The sequence below is a fragment of the Lepidochelys kempii genome, chromosome 7 (assembly GCF_965140285.1).
Source record: "Lepidochelys kempii isolate rLepKem1 chromosome 7, rLepKem1.hap1, whole genome shotgun sequence".
Taxonomy (NCBI): Eukaryota; Metazoa; Chordata; order Testudines; family Cheloniidae; genus Lepidochelys; species Lepidochelys kempii.
The window spans coordinates 54,471,548-54,494,190 of NC_136386.1; the positions used below are offsets into that span (position 1 = coordinate 54,471,548).

Below are 22,643 nucleotides of genomic sequence, written 5' to 3' on the forward strand. Positions count from 1 at the left end.
GAACCCTTAATGCTGCTTTAATTCCAAAGAAGGGGAATTAGAAATGAAAGAAGATTTCCCATGTGTTTGTTACTGTACTGAAACCAGGAAGAATCATCAGAGCAACCAACAACAGGATCTGTGTCCCCAGATTCTCTCAACTCAGGAAGCGACCAGAGTATAAATCCCCACCATGGCAGAGAGAAGGAGCTGGTAGTACCTATTAAAGAAGAGACGGCACCGGCACTTTGCAGCTATTTACAAACACAACAGAAACAATGGAGTAGGGAGGCTAGCAGATCCTCCTGCACAAAATACCCCTAAGCCTAACATCTCAGTTTCTCTTCACTTAAGTTAACTAGTTTCAGAGTAGCAGCCGTGTTCGTCTGTATTCGCAAAAAGAAAAGGAGGACTTGTGGCACCTTAGAGACTAACCAATTTATTTGAGCATAAACTTTCGTGAGCACGAATGCATCTGATGAAGTGAGCTGTAGCTCACGAAAGCTCATGCTCAAATAAATTGGTTAGTCTCTAAGGTGCCACAAGTACTGCTTTTCTTTAAGTTAACTAGCTTGTATATACCTAGCCAAAAAGTCAGGACTCCAGCCAGGATTTACAGGGCCTAAGAGGTCTTACAGCTCCTCTCCCTTTCCCCACAGGACTCACCTCCATCTTGCACCTGTCCCGTCCTCTCCCCTGGTATTTGTGGTTATGGCTTTACTTCAGTTAGACACTTGCGGCTGGCCTGTGCCAGCTGACTCAGGCTCATTTATTTTCGTAGAAGTTTGGGCTCGGGCTGGAGCTAGGGTTACCAACTTTCTAATGGCACAAAACTGAACATCCCTGCCCAGCCACTTCCCTAAGGCTCCACCCCGCCTCTTCTCTGAGGCCCCGCTCCATCCCCCCTCCCTCCATTGCTCGCTCTCCCCCAGCCTCACTCACTTTCACCGGGCTGTGGCAGGGTTTTGGTGTGCGGGAGGCAGGTGAGGACTCCAGTTGGGAGTGCGGGCTCTGGGCTGGGGCCAGGGATGAGGTGTTTGGCATGTGGGAGAGGCCTCTGGGCTGGGGCAGAGTGTTGAGGTGCGGGGGGATATGGGGTCTGAGCTGGAGGTTCAGGCTCTAGGTGGGGCCAAAAATTAGGGGTTCAGGAGAGGGCTCCGAGCTGAGGCAGGTGGTTGGGGGGAGGTGCAGGCTCTTGAGTGGGGCCTGGGATAATGGGTTTGGGGTGCAGGAAGGAGCTCAGGGCTGGAGCAGGGAGTTGGGGTGTTGGGGGAGGTGCGGGCTCCAGGAGGGAGCTTGGGTGCAGGAAGGGACTCTGGGCTGGGGCACGGGGTTGGGGTGCGGGAGGAGGTTTGGATTGCAGGGTCCCAGCAGCGCTTACCAAGGCTCCCGGGAAGCGGCTGCCAGGTCCCTGCAGCCCCATAGACATATGGGCAGCCAGGGAGGCTCCATGTGCTGCCCTTGAGCTCACAGGATCCACCCCGCAGCTCCCATTGGTTGCAGTTGCCAGCAAATGGGAGCTGTGGAGCTGGCTCTCAGGGCGGGGGCAGCATGCTGAGCCTCCCGGGCCACTCACATGTCTAGGGGCTGCAGGGACCTGGCGGCCACTTTCGGGCACTGCGCAGAGCTAGGGCAGGCAGGGAGCCTGCCTTAGCCCCAGGCCCCTGCTGTGCTGCTGACTTGATTTTTAATGGCCCAGTCGGCACTGCCACCAGGGTCCCTTTTTGACCAGGCGTTCCAGTCGAAAACTAGACTCCTGGCAACCCTACCTATGGGACCCTTCCTCCTCACTGGCTCCCAGAGCCCAGGCACCAACTGGAGCCCGAACATGAACCCGAGTTAGCTGCCACAGGCCAGCCGCAGGTGTCTAACTGCAGTATAGACATACCCTTTAGTTCAGCCACATACACATATGGAGGTAATCCTGCCCCATACACATACACACTGACACCTCTCTCTTCCACCTGAAAACAGGCCTGAGGAGGCTGCACCCAAGAAGCAGTAGTTCTTGGGAGGAAAGGGAGCTGCTCCTCTGCCCCCTGGAGTGCTCCTTAGGCCTGAAGAGAAGTCATTTGCTGAGTTGTTTGGGCATTTTGGGGAGGGGAGAGGGAAAGGGAACCAGCCCAGAGGCCAATTGTTGCTGCCTCTCCAGTTACTGTGGCAGGAGAGCGTCGGTGCAGAAGGGGTTAGCTGATCAGGCTAACTACAGCAGCAATTAAACCCAATGCTGTCTCCAAAGACAGTCTCTGAAAGGGTGCCAGTGCCACCCAGGCCATGGATGGCAGGCAGGGCAATTCTATAGACCTGACAACAGAGGTGGAGCCAGGACCCAGCAGCCCCACTACTCAGGTTGTTTGTCTGAGCAGCAGAACTACTAAGTAGTGTCATATGGGTCACTGCTTACCAGTGTGACTTGTGCCCTCCAAAATCTCTTATTCCGTCTTCAACAGGTGGTTTCATAGAATCATTGGACTGGAAGGGACTTTGAAAGGTCATCTAGTCCAGTCCTCTGCACTCATGGCAGGACTCAATATTATCTAGTTCAGTGGTTCTCAAAGCCGGTCCGCTGCTTGTTCAGGGAAAGCCCCTGCCGGGCGGGACCGGTTTGTTTACCTGCCGCATCCACAGGTTCGACCGATCGCGGCTCCCACTGGCCACGGTTCGCCGCTTCAGGCCAATGGGGGCTGCAGGAAGTGGCGTGGGCCAAGGGACATGCTGGCCGCCCTTCCCGCTGTCCCCGTTGACCTGGAGCGGCGAACCGCGACCAGTGGGAGCCGCGATCGGCCGAACCTGCGGACACGGCAGGTAAACAAACTGGTCCGGCCCACCAGGGGCTTTCCCTGAACAAGCGGTGGACTGGCTTTGAGAACCGCTGATCTAGTTTACTCTCTTCATCATCAGAGCACTGGCAGCAGGAAGGAAAAAGGATGAAGAAATCTGTGGAGTTGATAGGGCAACAGATTGGGAGCCATGAGATCTGCCTGCTGACTTGCTGTGCAACATGGGGAAAGATGGCAAACCTTTGTGCTTGAGTTTCAGTGTCTGAAAAATGGAGAGAACACTGCTTACTCTTGGCAATGGCGCTGTAGCTCTAGGGCTAAAAGGGCACTGTAACACATAGTGTTATCTAAGGGATTGATGAGGAAGAGACTTAACACTAGTTATGATCCCAATTTAGAACTTCTCCAACACCACACTCAGTTATAAGGTTAAAGACTCTCCAGGTTTCTTCTCAGACAAAGTTGAAAATTCATCAGTTTGCTGAAGAAAAACATTATTTTCTATTCTGAAGTTCATAACTTCATCCAAGCCAAAGAGGATATTTTAAAAAAAACCAACAGGACAGAGAATTGTATTTATACAAATTCATGCCTACTGATGATCTTTGTCCATGTAACAGATTTTACCTGGTTGAAATGCCAAAGTCAGGAAGAATACAGAGGGAAAAGATAGACACTCCCCAACTATACACTTTAGGGCAAAGATTCAGCACACAAGCCAATGAAAATAAATATGTAAACCCTCTAATAGCATGTGAGGCTTTCAAAGGACATGTTAGAATTATGTATTTCCAGGGATAAGAAAAATGGTCAAGCAAATATGCTTAGAAAACAAACCAGAAGACCTTCAACCTAGTCTATATCCTGAAGAATTCTTAGGACAAGATGCTGGAAATCTCAAAGCAACTTGATTTAATCCTGACAACAAGGGCACAAATATCTCTAAGCTATGCATAACCAAATTTGTTTGAATATGGAAATAATCTAGCTGAATATCAGGCAGGTTGAGTTGACCCTATTACACAATCACATGTATGGCCTCCATAAAAGAACACACACACACACAATTGAGTTCTTCCAAAGATGAGCCAGATGCTACGACAAATCAGGAGCTTCCTGGATTTATTCGATGTAATACAAATGTCACCAGAGCAGCAAGAACAATTTGACACAAGTATCTTTGAAGAAATCAACATTGATGTGTCAGATCTTCCACAACCCAGAAATCCTCTGCCACACACACACCACCCAGCCAAGGCCGGTAGGGCTGGGGCTGTTGGCTCCCAGTGCAGTGAGGATAAATCTAGGTTGGTCTATGTGAGTTTCAGTTACTGAAAAGATTCTCCAGGCCAAATTAGGCCCTCTGACACCTGAGCCAAACCACCATCTCCACATGATGTCCTCAATTATGCCTGAACAGTACCTTTATCCTTTAAGGACCTAGGGGTTACAGTGGACGAGAAGCTGGATATGAGTCAACTGTGTGCCCTTGTTGCCAAGAAGGCCAATGGCATTTTGGGATGTATAAGTAGGGGCATTGCCAGCAGATAGAGGGACGTGATCGTTCCTCTCTATTCGACATTGGTGAGGCCTCATCTGGAGTACTGTGTCCACTTTTGAGCCCCACACTACAAGAAGGATGTGGAAAAATTGGAAAGAGTCCAGCGGAGGGCAACAAAAATGATTAGGGGACTGGAACACATGACTTATGAGCAGAGGCTGAGGGAACTGGGGATGTTTAGTCTACAGAAGAGAAGAATGAGGGGGGATTTGATAGCTGCTTTCAACTACCTGAAAGGGGGGTTCCAAAGAGGATGGCTCTAGACTTTTCTCAGTGGTAGCAGATGACAGAACAAGGAGTAATGGTCTCAAGTTGCAGTGAGGGAGATTTAGGTTGGATATTAGGAAAAACTTTTTCACTAGGAGGGTGGTGAAACACTGGAATGCGTTACCTAGGGAGGTGGTGGAATCTCCTTCCTTAGAAGTTTTTAAGGTCAGGCTTGACAAAGCCCTGGCTGGATGATTTAATTGGGGATTGGTCCTGCTTTGAGCAGGGGGTTGGACTAGATGACCTCCTGAGGTCCCTTCCAACCCTGATATTCTATGATTCTATGAACAGGGCTGCTCAGGTGTCAATGTGGATGGGATCTGGCTATCCAAACTGGTATAATCCGCAATACCACAAAGAAGGAAAGACCCATCTTGACTTTCAGATGTCTGGTAGAGTTTGCAGGGCTGGCAGCAATTAAACATCTTTTGACTTGTAAAGAGATGAAATTTAATATGGAATCCATAAACATGGAGGTTTCACTTTCAGTGTATAACTGAAATTTAAGCAATTTTGAACACAAGCTCAAGTCATTAGACAGTGCTGAGAACATGGAACTATTTCAGGATTTCATATCAGCGTAAATAAATCAGAGGCAATAGTACTCAGTGTGAGCCACCCCCTCCCGCAGCCACTCCAACCCCCACCCCCCAAAAAACTACTTTGTTTACTGATTTTCCAGCCAAATGGTCACCTCGGGGTTTTAAATATCTGGAAATGAACCTGTCCCTGAAGATGAATAAAGTGATTTTGTTTAAATTTTATACCACTCTGCAGATAGGAAGATAGGACTTCAAACAGATGGCACAATTTACCTCTATTCCTTTTTGGAAGAGCTAACAATAAAAATGGGTATTCTCCCATACATTCTGGACTACTTACAGGTTTTACCTGTAATGATCCCAGCTAGCATAAAAAAGAACTAGACAAAAATATGGAAAAAATTCCACTGAAAAGGAACAAACAGACCATTTACAAAAATGCAGTGGTAAATTAAACTGGACAGAATAAGCTCTTTGGGGCAGGGACAGTGTCCACCTCCACGTTTGTAAAGTGTTTAGCACAACAAGGCCACAACTGGAACCTCCAAGAGGCTCCATAAAGGGCCAGATGGATCTACCTGAGGCCAGTATCCATTATCTTTCCAGTCTTTTCTTTCTGGGCCCTCTAGGAGCTGACATTACAATGGTCCCTTCAAGCTTTAGAATCTGTGAAAAAGCTGGCCACACTGCTGTCTGGCCAGGTCCACTGGAGAGATTCTTTTCAAAATGCCTCTTAGCGTGCAGTGTCCTGAAAGCACTGAACCTTAAGTACCACCTCCTGAAGCAGCATTCAAGTGATTCTCTGGTCTTAAACTGGCAGAACTAACTTCAACAGCTCCTTAACAGGTGCCTTCATGGGAGGATGACCCCCTTTCAGCCAGGGACTCCTCACCCAGCTTTAGCTCCACGACAGACTTTGAGCCCACACTGCTCAGTGAGAAATGCCTGCTCAGGAGAAGGATTCCCAGGCTCACGTGTTGCCAATGACTCTTGCAGCAGGAGTTCTGGAGAAGAGTTTTACAGAAGGCCTTGTCCAAATGCTCTTTCCCAAGGCATAAATAACATTCACTGTTCCGTCCATTTGAAGCAGGGAGCACAAAGGTGCAAGAAGATGATTTTTTAGTCCCATTATTTCAGCAGGATCTGTTGTACAGGGTAATCCCCCTGGCAACCATAATAAACTTCAACAAAAAGCCAAAACAGCAGCAACAAACAGAGAACATTTCCTAAAATATCCATTTCAGTCAAAGCCACACATTAAAACTACTCTTGAGGTTGCTACACAACACAGAAAAAGGAAGAGGTAAGGTCTGCAATGCACTGCCTGGCAGACAGAAAGGAACTGAGTGATAGTTAGAAGATGCGGGGTATTTATACCTGTGGAAACATACACCAAATGCCCCGAAAGTTGGCTGGCCCTATAAGTCCTACAACGTGGGGACAACAATGTGAAGGGGAAATACAAATTACATATTATTTCTCACACGAAACGGACTAAAAAGAAAGGAAGGACAGGCTGATGTGCTAATGCAAGTGGGACATAACAGGCCTCTACCATCAACCCAGGCTCAGTGTCTCCACAAGTTTTAACCCAACCTTTGTTTTTACCTGGCTGCCTCCCTTCATCAGGTATCATGAAGAAGGGAGTAGGTAAAGTGAACTGGGCTGCTGACAGGATGACAGCTTTATCAAGCTTCGACTGGAAGGTATTGGAGATCTGAATTTACCTGCATCCAGAGACTTGTTGAACAGGAGAATGGTACCTGTAGACTATTGCTGGCCTGCTTTTCTTCCTCTGGAGCTAAGATGTACCTCCTACCTTGGAAATGGCAGTAGTACCTGCCTTGCTTTTCCTGGTGGAGAACTACAGGGGCACTGTGGGATCCCAACGATGTCTGAGGCCTCTAGGCACTACCATAATAAAAGAAACAACTACAAACAGGGTCCTGGACTCTACCAACCGCTTGAGCATGAAGGGCTAGACCTGGTAGAAAAATATTTAAGAATATAACCAGCCAACACAGAAAAGACTGTTGTCTCTGGCTGGAACGAGGGCATGACAATGAGTGAGAGCTAAAGCTGCCTGTAAAGAAACAGTGACATCATGCCCCTCTACTAGCAGGAATAGACAGGGCTAGAGGAAAGTGATCCCATTTGTCTGCGCTGGCACAAGAAAAGTGGAGATGAGTTTATAATTCACTCAACACTAGAACTTCACCCCAAAGCCAGAAGCTCCAGGACCTGGTGCAGAACAGACACTTTATGCTAGTCTCCTTCCTCCCTCAGTATGCTTTCAAACAAATCTCAGGGGGAGGGGGGATGAATCTAATCAAATGCTTGTACTCTTCCACTGCACCGTGTGTACACGAGGGACGTACAGGGAGATGTGCTACAGCCTCACTTTCCAGAAAATAAAACCAACCCCTGACTTCAGTAGGGGTAGGGAAAGGAAAGAGGAAACTGGAGTTCTCCACTAACAATGTTCCTAGTATCTGATTTCTAATGCTAAAAGCTGCTTGCCATAGCGGGAGGTGGATGGAAGAGGAAAATGGTGAAATAAAGATATATTTCATGCTATTTCCTTCCAACAGACTCAGCATCTGCTTCTACCACGGACATGTTTGTTAGGGATTCAGTCATTCTTGTATCACCGTTTTCTGTGTATTACATTTTCAGTCTCCTGTGGGGCAGAACCACAAAAGAGCACATTGTTGGGCTACAGTTTGTCAGTTTTGCTGTTGAAGCATGCTCACAACTGGAGAAGTGGGCAATTTGTTGCCAACTAGGGTCCCACATCTATTTTCCAACTCTCCACAGTGCCAACCTTGCCAAAGTTTCAAATCATCTATTAACAACTGCAGGTTGAATGTTGTATAGAATGGCACCTTTGCCTCCTTCATCCGCCTACACAGGTGTCCCACATGGATGTCCAGACCATCACCTCTGTGTCCCCTTTCCTCTCTCCCATCACTATCCTCAGCACCTCTGCTTTTGCTCTTCAACCCCCTCACACACAGGTTACTTGAAAAAAACCTCACTGCTTCAAATAAAAGCAGCTGTTTCTCTGTCAAAATAGATAATGCTTGAAAAAAATGGTGCCATCTCCCCCATTTTTCAGGTTTAAGCCATCGCCATTGCTATGGTAATTATCACAGCATCAAATATGTGGCTAGGAGTGCTTTACAAAAATACGAAAGTGCCAGAGGTAGAGACCAAAAAAAAAAAAAAAAAGAGTCAAGACAAAACTAGCTGGTTAGCATGGAAATATCAGAATCAGCAGGCTTTCGGTTTACACAAGCTCCAAGAGCAATGCTGCCATAGGCTAGGGCCAAAGATGAAGTTGCCAGCACACCATCAAGACCAAAGCCAGGCAGCCAGCAGCTGCAATTCTCTGCCAGGCCTAAGTGCTGAAATCATTCACTCTTTTTCCAGTGGGATTTCAAATGCAGAACTGAAAAGCTAACTGAGAAAAGCAATTCAGTATTTCCCAGACCCCCAAATGTAAAGCCAGCCCAAAAGAAACAGGACAGAGAAATAATAGCTTTTGTTTCTTTAAGATTTAAAAATACTTAAAATAAGAGAGGCCCTTGCAGGCTATTCTGCTTATGTTTGAGTGTCAAAATATAGTAGCATATTCAATCACCTTCCCCTTCCTATCTGCCCCTCCTCCTCTTCCACATCACAAGCAAGCCAGAGTCAATTCTTCTCAGCTTCTCAAGCGAACAAAGATTAAAAATCCTAGGGAAACATCAGCCGTAGATCTCGGCTGGACAGCTAACGAGTCATAGCTTTAGCAACGCAACAAGCAGAGAGGTCATTACCACTGCAAGACAGAGAACTCATCCAAGCCCTTTATAAATTGAGTGAGGAGCTCTCCCCTCCTCCCTCCCCCCAAAGCTCTCCCCATACCTCATTTTGACATGCTGACTCAATTACAGCATACAGGAACCCCTAAGGGACAAACACCGCTTTCTGTTCACCTCCTTGAAGGCAGATACCCTCCTCCCCCTCACTTTGTGCTTTCCCAGAAACTTGTTTCACTCCACATTCTCCCTCTCTGCCCATCATAACATTTGGTGCACCCCTTCTACATGTCCTGGGCTTTCTTCACCTGTGGTGGCCTGAAGAATTAGCAAGCACTGCATCTCAAACACCTTTTAGGTAAGACACAGACTGTAGAAAGAGGTGTCATGTGATGCCAACGAAGTGAGGAGAAGAGGAAACACTCTCCATCAGGCCAGGAAGACACACTCCTCACCACAAGCAAAAATAAGGGGTGGGCAGTTTAAACAGAAGTTGAAGCCTTAGGTAAGATTTTTACTAGGAGTGAATGGGGAGACATGTAGATGCAGAGGGTATTTATTCCAAAAGATTCCTCCTTGAAAATTACAGAGCCTAAAACCAAGGTTACATGTTTCCAACTACGGATGACAATGACAAATGATAAAGAACAGGTACCATTTAATGGAGGGGAGCCACAATGGAAACTGGGGAGATGCCTCGCCTCCAGGTGCTGGACTGGCAGGCATTACTCCACTCTTTCAGGACTTAGCCTGAGGTACTCTGCATCTCCCCTCCTCCTCACATGATCCATGCACAGCCAATTACTGGCTTTTTGCATTCAGACCCACCACCTGTGACTCAGAAGAGAAAACACTACAAGATTCGTGATTTAAAATTGATTTTATGCATGGATGATATTTAAGGCACGGTTTTGTCACGGAGGTTGCAGAAGCCATGGAAGACCTCCGTGACTTCAGCCCTGGCGCCTGGGAGTTGTAGGATCCTGCCACCTCCCACAGTGGCAGGGAGCTGTAAGGTACCCCCGCCGCTTGAGGCAGTTGGCCCCCAAGCTCTCAGTCGCCATGGGTCGCAGAGGTACCCCGCAGCTCCTCGCCAGCAGCAGTGACAGAGGGACCCCTTGCAGCTGCCCATTGCCGTGGCAGTGGCAACATGGGGACCCCGCACAGCTCCCCTCTGCTGCTGGTGACAGGGGGACCCTGGAGCTCTAAGTCCCCCCGGGTGGTGGGGGCCCCAGAGCTCCTAGCCACTCTGAAGCTGCCCAGTCCCTTCCCATTTTATCATGGATATTTCAGTAAAAGTCAGGGACAAGTCACAGGCTTCCATGAATTTTTCTTTATCGCCATGACCTGTCAGTGACTTATAGTAAAAACATCCATGACAAAATCTTAGCCCCAAAGATATTCTGTTGACAGTCCAAAATCTGCCAGGATCAAGTCCTTCCTTGCAATGACAAGGCTGGCCGTTTTGGTGGGAGCTCTCTAAGATGGAGATATTACTACCACTAGATATTACTTCTACTGGAAGCAGATGTGCTTTTGATTTCTGATTTCCAAAATCAGAGATACATGCTTTGGCACAGATTTACTCTGTGGGCCTGCAGGAGACAGCCTGAATGAATATGGAAGGGATATGTGAGGAGTGAATGATTGAAAGGTTTGGAACTCTGAATTATCACCATGGTGAGGAGGAACAGAAGCAGTCACTAATTACAGAGGCCCAGAAGAAAGTAAGCTGGGGATGGGGGGGGTTGGGGGGGAGAATCTATGTATTTCAAGTTTCAGAGTAACAGCCATGTTAGTCTGTATTCTCAAAAAGAAAAGGAGTACTTGTGGCACCTTAGAGACTAACCAATTTGAGCATAAGCTTTTGTGAGCTACAGCTCACGTCATCCAATACATACTGTGGAAAATACAGCAGATGTTTATATACATACAAACCATGAAAAAATGGGTGTTTACCACTACAAAAGGTTTTCTCTCCCCCTACCCCACTCTCCTGCTGGTAATAGCTTATCTAAAGTGATCACTCTCCTTACAATGTGTACGATAATCAAGGTGGGCCATTTCCAGCACAAATCCAGGGTTTAACAAGAACGTGGGGGGGGGGGGGGGAAACAAGGGGAAATAGGTTACCGTACATAATGACTTAGCCACTCCCAGTCTCTATTCAAGCCTAAGTTAATTGTATCCAATTTGCAAATGAATTCCAATTCAACAGTCTCTCACTGGAGTCTGGTTTTGAAGTTTTTCTGTTGTAATATCGCAACTTTCATGTCTGTAGTTGCGTGACCAGAGAGTTTGAAGTATTCTCCGACTGGTTTATGAATGTTATAATTCTTGACATCTGATTTGTGTTCATTTATTCTTTTACGTAGAGACTGTCCAGTTTGACCAATGTACATGGCAGAGGGGCATTGCTGGCACATGATGGCATATATCACATTGGTAGATGTGCAGGTGAACGAGCCTCTGATAGTGTGGCTGATGTTATTAGGCCCTTTGATGGTGTCCCACTATCCCAGGAACCTATCCTTGGAACAAAGCCCGTTGCCAACTGTGCCCACATATCTATTCAGGGGACACCATTACATTGTAAGGAGAGTGATCACTTTAGATAAGCTATTACCAACAGGAGAGTAGGTTTGTTGGGGAGGGTGGGGAGAAAACCTGGATTTGTGCTGGAAATGGCCCACCTTGATTATCATACACATTGTAAGGAGAGTGATCACTTTAGATAAGCTATTATCAGCAGGAGAGTGGGGTGGGGGGAGAGAAAACCTTTTGTAGTGATAAACACCCATTTTTTCATGGTTTGTGTGTATAAAAACATCTTCTGTATTTTCCACAGTATGCACCCAATGAAGTGAGCTGTAGCTCACGAAAGCTTATGCTCAAATAAATTGGTTAGTCTCTAAGGTGCCACAAGTACTCCTTTTCTTTCTGTCCAAGGTGCTACAGTTCCTTCAGCCTGTTAAGAACACAGTCCTCACTCCTTGAGCTCCCAGCAGCCACCAATGTGTTCTGCCCTGCAGCTCCTCTTATATGGGCCTGTGGAGCCCAGATTGGCTATTCCCTGCAGCTCCTCTCTGACTGGCTGTGCCCACGCAACCTCTCTAGGCTGCTTAGAGGACTCACCTCCACTGGGGCAGGGAATGGTAGCACCAGGAGACCTCCACTAACCCCCCCCCCCACTCCTGTATGGGGTGGACACCTCATCCCAGGGTCCCACACGTCATCTATGAAACTAGCGCTGAAGTTTGATTTATCACAGAGGTGGGCAAACTACGGCCCGTGGGCCACATCCAGCCCGCGGGACCGTCCTGCCCGGCCCTTAAGCTCCCAGCTGGGGAGACTAGCCCCCGGCCCCTCCCCTGCAGCCTCAGCTCGCAGTGCCGCCAGCACTCTGGGTGGTGGGGCTGCGAGTCCTGCCGGGCAGCACAGCTGGCTCCAGCCCGGTGCCACAGCTGCCAGACATGCTGCTCTGAGCAGCATGGTAAGGGGGTGGGGAGGTTGGATAAGGGGCAGGGAGTCCCGGGGGGCAGTCAGGGGACAGGGAACAATTGGATGGGGCAGAGGTTCTCGGTGGGATGGATAGGCATGGGAGTCCTGGGGGGCCTGTCAGGGGGTGGGGGTATGGATAGGGGTCGGGGCAGTCAGGGGACAGGGAGGGTTGATAGGGGGTGGGGTCCTGTGGGGGGCGGTTAGGGTCGAGGGGGGTCCTGGAAAGGGGGGGTTAGGGGACAAGGAGCAGGGGGGGTTGGATGGGTGGGAGGTTCTGAGGGGCGTGGGATATGGGAGGGGGCGGATAGGGGGCAGGGCCCAGGCTGTTTAGGGAGGCACAGCCTTCCCTACCCAGCCCTCCATACAGTTTCGGATCCCCGATGTGGCCCTCAAGCCAAAAAGTTTGCCCACCCCTGATTTATCAGGATCTGAATTGTATTTCTGAGAGTAAATGGGGAGAGGACATGAGAGAAGCATACGTGTAGGTACTGGAAGTGGAACTTTCTGTCCTTGAGATTAGCAAACTTTGGCCTCTTTACTCAATAGGGAATGAAACAGAAACCTCAGGATGGAATATTGTAACTGGTCCACTTTGCAGTAAGAGAGCTGGGATGAATGTGGGCTTGGGGCAATAGAATTTTATAAGCTCCCTATTAGACTCCAGAAAGGATATAAGAGCAGACGGGATCAGGACCCTGAATCAATGAAAATCTGCAAGCAGAAGGCTCATGGAAGCACCTGGATCTATAAACATTTGTAAGCACTACTTTCCTGGAGTAGTCAGAAGGATATCTGCAATTATTGACCTACCACAGCATCTGCAAATCCCATCCACTATGCCAAAGGACAATATGTATTTGGCAAGACCTTCTTGGCAGCATCACTTGGACATCAGATGCAGAACACTGAAGAAACAGAGCATATCTGGACATTGATGAAATGGGAGAAGGACATTATAGATGCTAGCACCTTCTCATACAGCTACCAGCAATTCTGCAAACCAGTACTAAATTCAGAGATTAGGAGATTTCATGATTTGTGTTTCAGCTCAAAGAGACAGCAAAGTTAATGCTTTTTGGGCCTCCCCAATAAAAGGGCACTGTGACACAGTGTTCCCTCTAATTTTTCCCATACATGTGCAAAATGAATTTTGTTATGTGCACCAATATGGAGGGAATGTGTGACACATCACCTCCATATTGGTGCACATAACACAATTCATGTGGCAGGGGTGGGGTCAGGGGTTCGAAGTGTAGGAGGGGGCTCAGGGCTGGGACAGAGGGTTGGAGTGCAGGGGGATGAGGGCTCCAGCTGGGGGTGTGGGCTCTGGGGCTACCATGGGGAGATAGGACTCTCCCCGGCTCTCTCCCCCCGCAGCAGCACCTGGGCTGGGGGGGAAAAAGGGGAAGAGGCACACCTGGGCCGGGCTGGGTTGGGGCTGGGGGAGGGATGCCTCACCCCCAGTCGCAGCAGGTCCGTCCGCAGTCCAGGCCACCGATGATGGTCAGCGGCTTTAGGTTCCCCGTCACTGGCGGCCTGGAGGAGCGGCAGTGGCTGTGGGCTCCTTTCCCTGCCCCCTGTCACTGGCAAGCAGCCAGCGGCTGCTGCCTGCAGGTGACAGAGAGCGGGGGCGGAGAGATGAGCCCTCAGCCAGCTGGCTGAGAGGAGCGAGTGGAGGGGCGGAGAGAAGCCCTGGGCCGGCAGGCCTAGAGAAGCACGGGGGAGGGACTAGAGAGGAGAGAGGCCGCAGCGCAAGTGAAATGGAGTGCCGGGCCGGGCCAGCAGGGTCCTTGCTGAGCATGGGCCTGCCACCATTATAAACCCAGTACTGTCTGGGGCTGAGCGAGGGGCATCTCTCCCCTCTGCTGCCCTGAGCACCTGCACAGAGCTTAACAGGCTGCTGCACAGCTTATAGGGAACTTAGACTATGAGATCCAGAAAGAAGCAAAAGGTTGTCTTTAGTCTGTCCCTTGAATTCCAGTACGAATGCCCACTGGAAGGGTTAATTTAAGGCCTGAAATTGATGCTTTTCCCCCACCCTGAACAGTCCTACTCAGGATACTTGGGGTGGGGGGGGGGGGTATTCAAGCAAATGGACATCATCTGTTGTAAAAGTAACACGGCTGCTACTCTGAAATATGACATTTGCTTATTCTGGCTTCTTGGCCCTATTAACCATGAGTTTAACCATGAGTTTGGTAGAGATGGGAGAAGGAGGAAGGATCTTATCACCAAGCACAGGGTAGAAAACAGAAGCTAATTATTACTTCCCTTACATTATAAATTATTATATGATATTCCAAATTGAAAGAGACTCTTCGATGTACATGCCCAAATTCATAGGTACAACTCCCGGAGAAATGCCCTTAAAAAGTAATCAAGCTACCACATGCATTATAATCCAGCTGTAATTGTAGGTTAGTTAAGTACTCAGTCATTACCTGCAGGGGACTGAATCTTCTCCAAACACACTAACATTTTTAAAACAAGGCATCAATGAGAAACAGAGTTAAGATGTTTCCAGTGTTGTTGTAGGCATGTTGGTCCCAGGATACTAGAGAGACAAGGTGTGTGAGGTAATATCTTTTATTGGACCAACTTCTGCTGGCAAAAGAGACAAGCTTTCAAGTTACACAGAGCTCTTCTCAGGTGAAGATTTATTTCCTTGGGCAGCAGACAATGCTCTTCAGCTGCACAACAATACTACTGTAAATGAAACCCAACCACATCCCACTGATTCCGTACTGCTTAAGGGCCAACAATTGCATTGGTTGTCACCAAACCCAGCTCGCTGTCAGGGGCTTTCATACACTTATAGCCACAATGTTCAAAACCACCATGGGGACCTGGTTCCCCATTCTGCAACAGTACATCCCAGCCACTTCAAATATCAAACGTGTTTGAACACAAAAAGGTGGATGGAAGCCTGCTTTGGAGAAAATGAACAATTATACATGAAAATAACGAAGGCAGTTACCAGCTAAATATACATTTGGAACCGTAAGAGGTCATTGCATGGGTGCCACTTGTGCTCCTGATACTTGGCATACAAACTGATTACTAGCTGCCTTGCTGACAAATTAGCACCTGTCAATGTACCCCATGATTCCTGTATGTCCTCAGAAAATCTGTAACATTATCTATTTGGCACGAAACTTATGAAATACAGGCTCACTGATATTTCTTTGGTTTCTGAATAAACAAGGTCTGACGGAACTTGACAATAACGAAGGAGTATCACAAATCTCTCCTCCTTCTGCTCTTTTCTTTGACCTTGCCTTCTCTAACAAAAACATAGCTATGTGTGTATGTAGTGTGTATTTTACACACACACACACACAATTCCAAAACAAAACTCTCCACTACACACAGTTCTCCCCCCAGGGAGATGATGAGGGAACAAACATGTGGCAAACAGTCACATTGCTTAATGCACTATTGGAAAGAGCTCAGGTACTATGGTGAGGGGTACTGTGTGAGAATCTATATAAAACAGAATAGAATGCAATGGAACATATGATTGCCTGATCCTTCATGCTCCTGAGTAAGGGACTGCATGCATCATCCTGGTTAGCAAGGACAGCACGTCTTGGCACTTTTACACACCCTAACACATATTCACGCTTCTTCTTTGTGGGATTTCTCCCCTCCTTCCTCCAGTTAAAGGGAAACTCCTCCTCTCCTAGACAATTCAGGGGAAACTGAATAGCAAATTCCATTAACTTGAACTCTGAGACAGTAACTCAGCTACTATGAGTCACTGACAGCTGGGAACAATCCCACCAGCTTTGGAGAAATGCCATACTCAGTGCAGTAGCCGCCCCCTTCCACACCAGTCCACAAAAGCTAGCAAATCTGAAAGGAATCACAAGGATGCTACTGCTCGCTAGAGAGGGAGGGGCAACCCTACTGAAAGAATCCTAGCAAAAGAAGGGCCTGCTTCAGGCAAGCTTCTGAGCAGAAAAGCACTTTATGTTCAACATCATTGTTTCTGAAATGGTCTGACCTGTGCACTGCAACCTTGGTTTCTGGTTTGAAAAGGGGGCTTAGCAAGCTTTCCTGTAGAGAGCTGTTATATAATTACCAAGCCTCACCCAACCACCTCTCTGGTATGTGGAAGAAGTGTACTCTTGTGCATCCATCAATGTATGTACTCTGGTGCCTTATTGGCAGAATTCACACTCTCAGCAACAGAGATCAATAGGTTCCCTCAATCCACAAACACACAATGGTCAAGAATGAAAGCACTAACAGGTAGATACTAAAGAGCAACAGCTGTCAGACATTAGCTTCTTTCCATCTCTAAAATTATCTCCCTGAGTCACAAACATGGTTTGCCATAAGAAACTTTCCTGCACCCGGCCCTATTGAAACTCTTCGCTGGCCTCCTCTCCTGCATCCATTTCAAACTCTTCATCCTCCGCTTCAGGGCCCTCTCCAATTCACTCTCCCTGCATCTCAGCTCTCATTTACCTCTCACCCACCCTGCCACACCACTCCCTTTTCTTCTTAAAGTGAGGCTCTGAAAAGTAACTAAAAATAGCACCTGCATGACCAGCAGACCTGTTCCATGTGTGTATTCCAAGCCCTATCTGCTTGCTTTAGTGACACTTTACTACCTTTAGCTATACAAACCCAACACAGCTAGGAGAGGGGTACTGAATTCCTTTCTTCTCACACACCAGACTTGCTTGCTGAGGTTTAGTCAGTTACACAGATATCACTGAAGGCACAGTATTTTATTAATAACAGTGAGGAAGCGCGACAAGGAAAGAAACCAGCTTGACTCTCTGATCTCAGGTTAACTCCAAGTTTAGAAAAGGATATCTTTTCACTTGTCATCCAAGCACATTTGAGATGGAGTTATTAAGAAAGAATAAACATGGAACCACAAGTTCCCCTTTTTTTGCAGTCACTTTCAAGGGTACAACCAAAAAAGGTAAAGGTCCTCAATATCTTCCTCCCATTAGCACTTTTGTTCGCTCTTAGGTCCTGGTCTACACAAGGGAATTTAGAAAAGAAGTTCACACAGACGCTACCACCAATTCAACTGCACTGGTTGGAGCCTCACAACATTTAGCTGACAGTGATGAAAATGCCAGAAGCTGCCACAGCCGTGTGTGCACTAAAACTCCCAGCAGCTCTACCACTGGTACAGCTAAACCAATAGTAGTTCTGACGGGACATTCCGCCCCCATCTCCCCCCATTTTTTCCCCTTATGAAGACTAGATCCAGGCCTTTTTTCAAGCCAACCCCTTACATACAGAACCACTGCCTCTACCTGTGCACCAATCACTCTTTGGTCCTCCAAATCCATTTTTGCAAACCCTTCTTTCATTGCCCCCCTCACAGCTGCTCCCCACATCCTCTAGCATGGAAACATTCCAACCACAGATGCCATAAGTAATTTGTTCCCTATTGTTGTAACAAATCTCGCTTTTGGGACTGTGACATATAGTTGTTTCTACTTTACAAGTTACATCTACTACAACATTTGGTTTAATGTTACTTTATGAGGGAACTGCAGGTTTTCTATTTAGGAAGACTTCCCGGATGGGGAGGGGGATTAAAGAATATTAAAAGATCTGGCTAAAAGATCAACTAGGAATGTTTGTGCATGCACAAAGATAGAGAGGGATTCTTTTTACAGCTAGTTCACACTACCCAAGACTTCAAAAGACATACTTTGAAGTTTAAAAAAAGGACTTTAAAATGACCAAAGATGCAAAAGGAGATTTAAAAAGGCTATGCAGTTGGATACTGAACTCCATTAAATATTTCTGTAAACTTGAACATACAATGGTAACTGTGCATTAGAGAGAGGAATAATGCAACAGGTAAAATGTTAGTAAGGCTTTCTGACATCTATACACAAACCTTTAGAAGTAGCAGGAACAGGCTACACAAGACATCAGATCAAGAGCTAAAAGAGAGGTCAGAGCACTGATTTTGAGAGCCAGATGGATCCACAGACAGACTGAGCTATAGTGAGAACAGCTTCTAAATATGCATGGGTAACCTCTACCAACCTGTAACTATTTAACAAAGTTTAACAACCCGACTGTGAGATATTCATAGCTTGCAACTAGGTCAGAATACATTTAAATACAGGTTTCTCACATTTTAAAAAAATGCTTTTTACTAATAGTTTTACAGAAAACTATAATACTCAACACAGTACTACGGTTTTTTGATTAAAAACTTTGGCTAAGAAGAAAAAAGAACAAAGGCAATAATAAAACATAGTGAGAGGTTTAAAGTGCAGTATGCTACAACTCATCAAGAACTAGAGGCAAAACTTTCAGACTCCCTGGACTACACAGCACTTGCTTCCAATCGTAGAAGGTTCTGAGATATTGGACTTTACAATCACAATATTATTATGTAATCATAGAATCATAGAATATCAGGGCTGGAAGGGACCTCAGGAGGACATCTAGTCCAACCCCCTGCTCAAAGCAGGACCAATCCCCAATTTAATCATCCCAGCCAGGGCTTTGTCAAGCCTGACCTTAAAAACTTCTAAGGAAGGAGATTCTACCACCTCCCTAGGTAACGCATTCCAGTGTTTCACCACCCTCCTAGTGAAAAAGTTTTTCCTAATATCCAACCTAAACCTCCCCCATTGCAACTTGAGACCATTACTCCTTGTCCTGTCATCTGCTATCACTGAGAACAGTCTAGAACCATCCTCTCTGGAACCACCTCTCAGGTAGTTGAAAGCAGCTATCAAATTCCCCCTCATTCTTCTCTTCTGCAGACTAAACAATCCCAGTTCCCTCAGCCTCTCCTCATAACTCATGTGTTCCAGACCCCTAATCATTTTTGTTGCCCTTCGCTGGACTCTCTCCAATTTATCCACATCCTTCTTGTAGTGTGGGGCCCAAAACTGGACACAGTACTCCAGATGAGGCCTCAACAATGTCGAATAGAGGGGAACGATCACGTCCCTCGATCTGATCGCTATGCCCCTACTTATACATCCCAAAATGCCATTGGCCTTCTTGGCAACAAGGGCACACTGCTGACTCATATCCAGCTTCTCGTCCACTGTCACCCCTAGGTCCTTTTCTGCACAACTGCTGCCTAGCCATTCAGTCCCTAGTCTATAACTGTGCATTGGGTTCTTCTGTCCTAAGTGCAGGACCCTGCACTTATCCTTATTGAACCTCATCAGATTTCTTTTGGCCCAATCCTCCAATTTGTCTAGGTCCCTCTGTATCCTATCCCTGCCCTCCAGCGTATCTACCACTCCTCCTAGTTTAGTATCATCCGCAAATTTGCTGAGAGTGCAATCCACACCATCCTCCAGATCATTTATGAAGATATTGAACAAAACCGGCCCCAGGACCAACCCCTGGGGCACACCGCTTGACACCGGCTCCCAACTAGACATGGAGCCATTGATCACTACCCACTGAGTCCGACAATCTAGCCAACTTTCTATCCACCTTATAGTGCATTCATCCAGCTCATACTTCTTTAACTTGCTAGCAAGAATACTGTGGGAGACAGCCACCAATTCCTTTAGCACTCTCGGATGCAACTCGTCCGGCCCCATGGACTTGTGCACGTCCAGCTTTTCTAAACAGTCCCTAACCACCTCTTTCTCCACAGAGGGCTGGCCATCTACTCCCCATGTTGTGATGCCCGGCGCAGCAGTCTGGGAGCTGTCCTTGTTAGTGAAGACAGAGGCAAAAAAAGCATTGAGCACATTAGCTTTTTCCACATCCTCTGTCACTAGGTTGCCTCCCTCATTCAGTAAGGGGCCCACACTTTCCTTGGCTTTCTTCTTGTTGCTAACATACCTGAAGAAACCCTTCTTGTTACTCTTGACATCTCTTGCTAGCTGCAACTCCAGGTGCGATTTGGCCCTCCTGATTTCATTCCTACATGCCCGAGCAATATTTTTATACTCTTCCCTGGTCATATGTCCATCCTTCCACTTCTTGTAAGCTTCTTTTTTATGTTTAAGATCCGCTAGGATTTCACCGTTAAGCCAAGCTGGTCGCCTGCCATATTTACTATTCTTTCGACTCATCGGGATGGTTTGTCCCTGTAACCTCAACAGAGATCCCTTGAAATACAGCCAGCTCTCCTGGACTCCTTTCCCCTTCATGTTAGTCCCCCAGGGGATCCTACCCATCCATTCCCTGAGGGAGTCGAAGTCTGCTTTCCTGAAGTCCAAGGTCCGTATCCTGCTGCTTACCTTTCTTCCCTGTGTCAGGATCCTGAACTCAACCAACTCATGGTCACTGCCTCCCAGATTCCCGTCCACTTTTGCTTCTCCCACTAATTCTTCCCTGTTTGTGAGCAGCAGGTCAAGAAAAGCTCCCCCCTAGTTGGCTCGTCTAGCACTTGCACCAGGAAATTGTCCCCTATGCTTTCCAAAAACTTCCTGGATTGTCTATGCACCACTGTATTGCTCTCCCAGCAGATATCAGGAAAATTAAAGTCACCCATGAGAACCAGGGCATGCGATCTAGTAGCTTCTGCGAGTTGCCGGAAGAAAGCCTCATCCACCTCATCCCCCTGGTCCGGTGGTCTATAGCAGACTCCCACCACTACATCACTCTTGTTGCTCACACTTCTAAACTTAATCCAGAGACACTCAGGTTTTTCTGCAGTTTCGTACCGGAGCTCTGAGCAGTCATACTGCTCCCTTACATACAGTGCTACTCCCCCACCTTTTCTGCCCTGCCTGTGAAATGAAAAGGTATTTTAGGTAATTGTTTATACATTCCTAAAATAGTTATAATTTCTCTCCCCCTCCAAAACCTAAAGTGTTGCACTCATGGCACTAAGACAGACTGGCTTTACAGGTTGAGGGATAATACCAATATATTTTTTTTTAACTCAAAAACGTTCAGAAAGCAGATTTTCTGTCAAGTATCAGGCACATAGAGAACATGTGATAGCATAATGATTTTATCATCACTATTTTGGGATGATCTGCAACCATTACTCATGGCTTGGCCACTTGTGAGTAATGTAGCCAGCCCAAACACATGTCAAAGCATTCTTTACACCACATCACATCATATATTCACTTTCATCCAGTTTTCTCTGAAGCACTGATAGTATTCCTCATATATGCATTTCATCTGTGTGCAGCCAAGGCACAATCCTGTTTCACAATTACAGAATACCATCATGCTTTCAAACTTCTCTTTAGGATTAGTCCCTGCACTGGTTTAACCTACTCATTTTCAAAAAGACCTGTTGGAAAAAACACTCCTCCACAGCAGCAATACCCATCCCTCTGGTACCTCCCAATATTTCCTTGCCTGGAATGGAGGCTTTACTGAAATCACCGCTCACGAACTACTGGCACCTTCTGATAACACAGCAATGGGAGGTTTCAGAGTAGCAGCCTTGTTAGTCTGTATCCGCAAAAAGAACAGGAGTACTTGTGGCACTTTAGAGACTAACAAATTTATTTGAGCATAAACTTTCGTGAGCTACAGCTCACTTCATCGGATGCATGTGAGCCTCAGCCCCCATCTCATGCCTGTCCCCACACTCCCTTCACAAAAGCATATTACTTCTTTTCCTCGCAAGTAAAGGCATAAATATGTCGGCTTTGCTCAGAAAGCGCCCAACACTTCACACAGGTAAGCAGGTTTGTGTAGAAACACACACCACTTTTTGAAGCGCTCACCTCAGCCACACCCTGCAGAGATGGTCTTTGGTCAACAACTGTACAAATACCAGCAAGTTAGTATTGTAATTAATACTCATTTTCAGGTCAAAGCAATTTTTGTTGCCCTAAATCCTGCCTTCCTGCCCTGCGTGTGAGAGGAGAACCGTGACTACTTTTCAGCTTCCCCCTTCTGCAGTACTGCAAAATGCCATGCCATCCATGCTGAACCAAAATTTAACTTTGATGGTCGACACTTAAGATTTTATGAGCTGGTGGATTAGATTCTCTCCGCTGAGAGCTTAGTTACAGTTAAAGGTGACAGGTATGGCAAGTCTAAATTTATCAGTCCCTCGGAATGTAAATCTACATCAAAGAGGATGGAGGTTAAGCTCTTACCTTTTCATCAGCACCTTTGTTCAGCAGCCAGCACACAGAGCAAAAACCAACAATGCTTGGCTTGCAATCACTCCCTGCAACTGGAAAGAAAGGAAAATGGGGCTGGATTAGAGACTTGCAGGAGAGGAAGATCAGAGCCTAAATAGGATGCTTCATTTCATAGGAGTTTC

General features: G+C 46.9%; 1 protein-coding gene across 9 annotated transcripts in view; it reads right to left on the bottom strand.

Moving 5' to 3' along the window:
- The window catches only part of NDST2 (N-deacetylase and N-sulfotransferase 2), a 218,711-nt gene that overhangs the window by 159,898 nt on the left and 36,170 nt on the right, over positions 1 to 22,643 (bottom strand). For all 9 annotated transcript variants that reach the window (XM_073352885.2, XM_073352875.2, XM_073352877.2 and 6 more), the window contains one exon: positions 22,474 to 22,553. The gene's annotated coding sequence lies outside the window, so the exon portion shown is untranslated. The remainder of the gene's footprint in view (positions 1 to 22,473; positions 22,554 to 22,643) is intronic.